Raw genomic sequence first — 8,842 nt, 5'->3', positions numbered from 1 at the left:
AATAAAATTTATGTAAGAAAAGTCCCAAGTCATGAACAGATGTAGTTGAGAGAAGAAACATAAGGCAAAGATGTAGTGACTCACCTCCTTCCTCCAGCAAGCTGGTGGGTGCCATTTGTGCTTCTCCCATGGGACATGCTACTCTTTCCTCCTAAAAGGGGAGGGGGAGTTAGACACAGATATGACATCTGGAAAAGAGTGGAAAAGACTGGTGAATTCTAGGAGCTCCAGGTTTGCCCGTTTTATCCAGAGATTCCTTACATGATGCAACAACTACAGGAAGTTTGGCCATGTCCTTTGATGGAATCCCTGTCTCTGTGTTGTTCCTTCTCTCCCAGGTCACCAGGTCCCAAGTGTCATCATGTTCTCACTAGATTGTGCCACTCCACTCAGGGTTGGCGAGTCTCAGCCTTACTGTCTCTTGTTCAAAGTGGCCCATCCCTCCACATCTACTGTATACTCTTAAACAGCTGGATTCTTATGTAATCAAGGTAACTCATATGAAGGCCTGAATGGTAGTCTTAAAAGCATAGTGGAGGTGGGACAGTTACTTTTGCCTAGAAGCAAATACTTACTATTTTCTAATACAGATGAGGTGATTGTGGGTCAATTTGTGTCTACAGTCTCTGACACCTCTTTACCCCCATAGTAAAGGTTAGAAATGTAAATGGGTACAGGAACCCATGGGCAGGGCAGAGAGCATAGTTGAGTAAGTAGGCAGACTTGACAAATAGGAAGCATGGACTTCCAATGTCCTGGAAGGGACAGTCATGTCAACAGTAGCAGCTGAGAGCTATATACAGTTCATGAGTACAGCTTTTATGAAGCTTGATGCTTCCTGGAAACATCTACCACAGTAGTGTGGCCTTTGAGGAAAATGTGTAGAGCATGTATCATTTATAGCTCAGGGTACCATTGGGCCCCAGCACCTGTGCCAGCAGCCCTTTGCCTCACAGGTGCAGAAGACAAGAGAATCTTTTCAGAAAGAGACCAGAGTCTTCTGTCAAACCCATGTTGAACTTTACCATAAATGTTTCTTGCAATTATTATTTCACACATTGCCAAATTCTCTCTTTATATAAAACTAATGTGCTTTTTAAATATTACTTGCCCAGAGAAGGAAATAAGAGAAATTATAACAATGGAATCATAGCATCATAAGAACTCAGGTAAACTTTTAAAAATATTCACTTAAGCTATTTCCTTATCTGCTTTGTAATAATAACAAAAATTAAGATGTAAGTTAATCGGCATTTTCAATTATCCCTGTTTCAAAGACTTATTAAGTAGAGGACCGTACTGGAATTGAGAGGACACACTGGGACAGGAGAGATGGCTCAGCAGTTAAGAACACAGGTGGCTGGCCACATATCTCCATTATCAAAGGATCCAACCTCCTCTTCTGGCTCAGTAGGCACACATGTGGTACACACACGTAAGACAGACAAAACACCCAATGCACAAAGTATATGTAAATATATAGATACATTTTAATGTAGAATTGATTACTTCTCTACCAGAAGGTGCTGGTTCCTGTTTTAGGAAGAATTTCATGTAAGCTAGAATGTTAAGAGTGGGCAAGAATGGGGCTATCATCTGGGCGTATGCTCAGCCACCCCATTAGCCATGAATTTTTGTGAAACCATGCTGACACCGTTTCATCACTTACGAGCTACTTGTTCAGATTATAGAGGGAAGACACACATAAGGACATCCTGCCTTATTTGTAAACAAAAATTCTCCCGTAGACTTGTTCAGAAGGCAAGTTTTAAAAGGGAAATAATAAGCTCCTTAGCTCTATTTATTTGGGGAGAACCACAGAAACAAACTAGAATGTGATCAATGACCTTTCATAAACTCAAAGACTTTGGGTGTTATGTGGCCTGGAAAAAAAAAACAATCATATTAACTAAGAAAAAACAATTAAAAACAAAAAATTGTAAATGTTCAGACGTAAATATTCAAAAATAGGGAAGAAGTAAAAGTCAGTATTTTATTATAAATCTCTTAATTTTACTTTTTAGCTGTTATTTCACTGGAGTCAGAGGAGTTAAAGAACTTAGCAAAGAAGGAAAGGTATTTGGCAATAATAGTCACTGATTTATTTTGAAGTTTGGCATAAAACTTGTCCTAGTATCAGAAAGTACAGGAATGATCTCGACTGTGAGAACAGAAATCTCCTGGGTATAGTAGAGTCCTATTCAAGTTGCTAAAAGTTGTCTTAAGTCAACTGTGTTCTGTCTCAGCTTGTGTCCCAGCTGGGAGCATGGTACCTGGTAGTGTTCAAGTCCATATGAGTCTCTGTGGCTTCCTTGCCTTTTCTCTACTGCTTCTGGAACATCATTCCCTCAGGCAGGTGAGAAGTCTCCAGGCATATTCCCAATCGAGCTTAAAAAAAGTTGGAGTGAAGTTAGTCAAATTCATGTTAGGCATCACCACCAAGCTACCAACCTCATGACTATACCATTAAGAAGAGTGAAGTTGGATTTGAAGAGATATCACAGTGGTTAAGAACACTTGCTGCTCTCACAGAGGACCCAGGTTTGGTTCTCAGCACCCACATACATGGTATCTCACAACCATCTCTAACTTCACTGCCAGGGGATACAGTACCCTCTCCTGGCCTCCTCAATCAACAAGCATATTGCACACATGCAAGCACTAACATACACATTTTTAAAAGGCTAATGAGGTTACCAAAAAGCAGATGGTGCTGCCAAAAAAGGATAGTGGTGGTAGGAACTGTTTCAAATACCTGTGAGATAGTCTTGTCAGCAGCTGTGTACTTGGATGTACACTTGAAAGGAGGGCAGGAGTTAAGTCAGGTACACACAGCATCTTATGCAGGCCGTGTGAGTCTCATGAAAGTACTGAAAAATAGAGGCAGCCCTGGACTTGCCCTAATGAATAGTAGGAAATAGGTTAGGGAATAGGAGAAAGGGGGCGGGGCTTTAACTAGGGCTAGGGAGGGAAATAACTATAAAGGAAGGAAAGAAGAAGGTAAAATAACCGTAAGGATGTCTGAAAAAGTCATACAGAATTATATTATTAACTCCCTAAGAAACCCTATAATACACATAAGTCTTCTATAAATACGCATATATGGTTTAAAGGGAATAGTCACATTTGGGTTGACAATGCCATTCCAATAACCAAAGACCATCTAACAAAAACCCCAACATCAGGCATGTGAAGCTCTCTTTTGAGTTGTTGGCCAGGGTTGTCTAAGAGACTCCCAGAACATGACGGATGGTTACTGTTGTCCTTGGTTGCCCCCAAGGAGTAGGGTAAGTACCTATTGCTGAAAATACATGCACTTCAGATACAGAGGCCATGTGGCCCTGAGCTGGAACTGACTTGAATGTCTAGCTTTCATGGCACCAGAAAGTTCCATTAAAGCTTCCAAAGGAGGGAAGCAACCAATGGTCCTATCCAGCTATGACACCTATGAACCACAACAATTACCAGCATGGCACAATAACCCTACGGGTACGTAATGGCATACATACTTTTGTGGTAACCAACAACTCTCTAATTGGATGTAAGGCCTGCTCAATAAGAAGTAATTGATTCCTAGTACTGGAAATCTTGCCAACCACCTAGGGCTAGTTAAGTCATGGATCTTGGAGGAGAACTTACAATAGTAACTTTATTAAACCAGCATAATCCATAATTACATTCTAAATATTTTTTCTTATACCCACATATAAGTGTAGTCTTCACTATTCTTCAAAGAAACTTCTCTTTGCAACATACAGAGTCCATCATGGAAAACCACAACCAATCAAAATGCAGAGTTGTGGAGCCCAGTCTTGATGGGCACGTCTACAAATGCAACTCCTTATCCTAAGGCCCAGGGAAGAGTAAGAACCAGGTGATCAGAGAGTTTGCTGTGAGACTCTGTCTCCTAAGAATGTCCTAAGTTATACCCATAAATTCTCACCAACATGACTACCTAAACACGAACTGAACCAGGAGAACAACAGACATGCCAAAGAGAACAGGGAAAAGAGATCTCAACCATATAAGAACGACAAACAACTAAAACTACTGACAGTGTGAAGAACACACCAGTTGGTTGTCTGGTGCCAAATGGTCAGTCCCCCAAACACACATGAGTAACATTATATAGATCGAAAGGTTATATTTAGGAATATATGTATATACATGTACAAATATACTTGTAACAGAAATTAATGAAAAACAGAGGCCATGAATTTTAAAGAAAGCAAGGAGGATTTGGAGGGAGCAAAGGAGAGGAATTCTGTAATTATATAATAACCTCAAAAGTAAAATTTTGTTGTTTTATTTTTTAAAATAAAGATGGATTCTGTTGGCTAGCCCTAACAGTATTAATACCTTGGCAGAGAATTGGCAGAGACAACCTTCTGCATAGAGTTCTGTCCTTGCCAATCCACTAGGCCCTGGTGCAGGGAAGTAATCATGTGTCATTACAAATGCTTTTATAGTTCTGAAGAAGGCACAGGGGTATTTTATGCCCCTATGTATACTAAGAATGTAGACATCTCTGGGACAGAGTTTTCGTATTGGACAACACTCTACAGCAAGGGGATCAGAGAACCAATAGTAGCTCTGCCTGGAATGACTTTGTAGGTACCCAAGATTTAGGAGTAGCTTCACATGTTCACTCAGAGATGTTGGCGGTTAAATATTGGCCAAGCAGTCTAATTATGATGAAAGTAGGCTTTCCAGGCCTCAACAAGTTTCCTTTCTCAGTGAGCGCCTAGAGCAGAAAGGCGGGGTGCTTGGTATGGCTTTATTGTTTGAGCCTGTGTGCAGGTGCCTAATATGAAACAATGAGCTTCATTGTGGTGGTAACTTGCCCTGTGCATGCCAAAGCCAACGCATATTGCTGAGGGCAGGTACGGAAGTCAGTGGTGATGCATAGCCAGGTGGATTCGGCTCAAAATGGCCTCCGTGCGCTGACAAAATTCATCATGGCAGGCCAGAAAGCAAACGAATTGCAATGTTTCTCCGGCAGGGCTATGAGTTCACCCAGGATCATGGCAGGTGCATCTGTTTTCTACATATTCCACAAATGGAGAACTGCTACAGTATGGGAAACCATATGTACTTCTTCTTAAAGAAGGTACACATGAAGAATTGCAAAATATGAGAAGGAATCTTAGAAACCTGTGTGGTTCAATTTGATATTTTTGTATTTTGTTCTCTAGATAAAATTCAGTTAAGAGAGTAAAATATATTGTGTGATTGTTTTAAAAAAATCATTATTCCTTGTACTTTCTCAATAATAAAGTTTTTTATTGGATTTTTTTAAATTTACATTTCAAATGTTATCTTCCTTTCCAGTTCCTCCACCTCTGAACCCTCTATCCTATCCCCCCTCCCTTGCTTCTATGAGAGTGTTTCCCCACCCACCCATCTACTCTCCTCTCCCTGCCCTCGAATTCGCCTACACTGGGGCATTGAGCCTTCACAGGATCAAGGGCCTCTCCTCCCACTGATGCTCAACAAGGCCATTCTCTGCTACTTATGCAGCCAGAGCCATGATTCCTTCCATGTGTATTCCTTGGTTGGTGGTTTAGTCCATGGTAGCTCAAGGGTGTCTGATCGGTTGATATTGTTGTTTTTCTTATGGGGTTGCAAACCCCTTTAGCTCAATAAGGAAGTTTTTCATGCCTGATTTCATAGGAGTAAGCATCCTTATTAAGCCTAATTTTCACAACCAAAACTGTGTAAACAGTGGCCAGAGAGATGGAAATACACACACACAAAATATCAAAACCAAGTGTGAAGGGGTATGTGAGTGTAGCCCAGTAGCTTTGAAACGTTTTATGGAAAAGATACTCATTTATGAAATACTGATGAACCTTGTGTCATCTGGCATCACAGTAGCTTTCAGTTGTTACACATCAGTGTTTTTTCAGGCTTCTTAGATGCCAGCCTGTGGAAGATAGTAAGACAACTCACCTTTGCTCTGGAGGCATGGGGGGTAGGCACAAATAATCAACTTTATTTTCTCAAAGAAGCTTCCTGGCAGCAAAGAGTACCAGCACCACAGTCTGTCCCCTGGGACAAGAAGTAAGCCCCACTCGACCAGGGTTCTCCTTCCTGGTCACAGCATGTGACTTCTAATGGCCTTTCTCTGGGCCCTGGCTGACCTGAGTCTGACAGAAACTCTCTACCAAAAGGAAGGAGGCAAAGTATGATTAATGGCCAGTAGAGCTGCAAGCTTTGTGTATGAGTACCAAAACACTTTAGACTGCAGACCCTTCACAGGTAAAGTAGGGACAATCAAACCTCCTTCAAATGCTTGGACTAGGGCATGAAATGAGATGGTATTGTGTGCTCTGTTAGACCACAGTTTCTGATACATCATAGACAAGAAAGTGTACTTCCTGTTGTGTTTCTGACATATATCTTCCCTCTCAGTCTTTCCACCACTGAAGCTATGGATAGGCCTATGAGCCAAAGTTCTATTTATTGTCCCCAAAGAATCTACTGTGTGAAATTTCAAAGTGCACAAAAGTACATATTTATTTCGTAAAGATCTCCAGCCCTTGTTCAGGTAGTATTGCATTCTGGCCTTTCCTCCTCCCTCCTCCCGGCCACAGCTCTGTTTTACCTCATGGTATGTTATATTTCTGTTTCTTTACCCAAAAGGGGACAAGAAACTGTAGGCAAGTACTCCCCTTCTCCTGACTGCTAAGATCACCCTTGCTCTTAAGTCTCTGCTGCTGAGGGAACAGGTTTGTAATTACCTCCAGGTAATTCCTAAATAAACTCCATGGCTTAGCTCACCAATATGGATGTGTATAGTTACTAAAGAGGAGAATAAATCCAGACATCCCACTGGTCATAAAAAGGGGTATTCTCTGAGAAACTGTGGCTGTCCCTGTTTGTGCTGTCTTCAGAGAACTCCTTTGACCTGAAATAGAGTTAATTGGGTATTGTGGGAAAGGCAGTTGGCCATTTCTTGCAGTTGGCATTTGATTATACCCAAGAAGGGGCCTGGAGTCAGTGGGAACCCCTGATCTCCTGTGACATCATCTCTCAATCCGAGAACAGCTTCTACTCGTTTGGCTCAGAGAAGAAGAAAGCAGAGAAGGACTTGAACCCAATCCCAGGAATGCTTCATGCCCAGAAAAAAAGACAGGCTTTCCATTTCTTGATATAACTTGAGCAGCATATCTGAACTAGGCTGCCACAGGCCATGAGCTTATGTTCTCATGGGCATAATGAGGGAAATCCAGGTCAGTGCAGAACAAAGTGTAACTTCTGTTTATCTTTTATGTTTTTCCCCAGTTATACATTTGTTTTCATGCATACCTTTCCCCTTCCTACCCCTTCCTCCATTGTCCTTACCAACTTCCAACGTTTTGAAGTGGATGCTATGAAATGAAAGTAGAAGTCAATCCACTGCTTCTGGCCGTCTAGACTTCGATGGTCTTGTAAAAGTTAGCTGAGTTTGACTTGGCAAGAGCAAAGGCCAGATCAGGTCCTGAGGAGGGAAAACCAAATTATATTTAAGCATATTAACTTATCTAGGGCTTAGTTGACCCTTTGGAACTCCTCTCCTCTTCCCTCTCTGTGCCTCAAGGATTGTTATGTTGGGGTCATGAATTCTCCTAGTTTATTCATCCTATGCTTGATTCCTTGGCCCCAGTGAGTAGAAGTCAACAATCCTGTCCACATTAAACCATGAATGAGTCCCTTTGCCCCCATCTCCATCACATTCCCAGTGGTATTTTCTCCAAAAAAAAAGGACTTTATTTAATTTCAAGATGAGGGAAGAAATTCTGTAGAATATAAGAATTAAGAGCTAGCAGTGTGCCATAGAGAGACATGATCTGCAACCAGGCCGATTAGTTGTGAGCCTTGCGGATTTTGGACAAGTTAACCCCTTACTTAGAGTTTCAGGATCTCCAGCTATAGAGAAGAGACAATTGATGTTCTAAACAGGATATATATATACAGCATCCAGCCTGATGCCACAAAGTGCTATAAGTGCTGTTATAGGTGTGAACTATCAATTCCATGATGGGAATGGTGATTAAGGAGGCCTAGAAAAACAGGAGTTGTGGCCACCACAGCTTCCCTCACCTCCCTACTAGTTGTATGTCCTAAGGGTGCTTCTGAGCAAAGAGTGACGAAGAAAAGAGAAAAGGTAATGAACTGAGCCCCTGTCTGCACTCAGTACTGGGGTGACTGGCTTGGTCACCAGGACGCATAGCATTTCTTCCACACATGAACATCAGAGGCTCAGTGGCAAAGCTCTTAGAGAATAAGCAGTACTGACTAATCTGTGCTAATGATGCTAGTGACTCCCTTGTTGAGGAGTTCTTAAGTAATCTGGATGTTATGTTGTCCACAGGTCATTATTGTCTTTCTACTTAGTGATTCCCAGCCAGGGCAGTGCATTAGCATCTTCTAGGGGTATGGCCTGGTGAGGGTAGCAGTGGTTGGGTGAAGCCAGTTTGCAGTCAAGAATTGAGAATCCCTGTCATTCAATGGCTGAACCTGTGGGGTTTCTTTCTCCAGCTTCTAAACTTGAGTTTAGGAAACACCATTTTTTCCACATTCATTCCCAATGATTTTGGAGATTGATGGAATCATCTGTGTTTCTTAATTTGTGTTGTATCTTAAAAACCTTTGTATTAATTTATTATAAAATTACTTCCAATAAACATATTCAAATGTATTATGTTACCCAAGCAATAAATGCCTAGCTTTCCAGTTAAAAAATAAAGAAGTAAGAATCATTATTTGAGTTCTTTTCTGGAAAAACATCAGAAACGAATTGGAAACACATTGATGATAACTTGCCTAACTTATATTCGAATATGCCGTGCCAACTTTA

Source organism: Grammomys surdaster, unplaced genomic scaffold (assembly GCF_004785775.1).
Source record: "Grammomys surdaster isolate TR1022 unplaced genomic scaffold, NIH_TR_1.0 125951, whole genome shotgun sequence".
In the NCBI taxonomy this organism is placed as follows: domain Eukaryota; kingdom Metazoa; phylum Chordata; class Mammalia; order Rodentia; family Muridae; genus Grammomys; species Grammomys surdaster.
The sequence above is the reverse complement of the archived record's forward strand: the minus strand, read 5'-3'. Positions refer to the sequence as shown.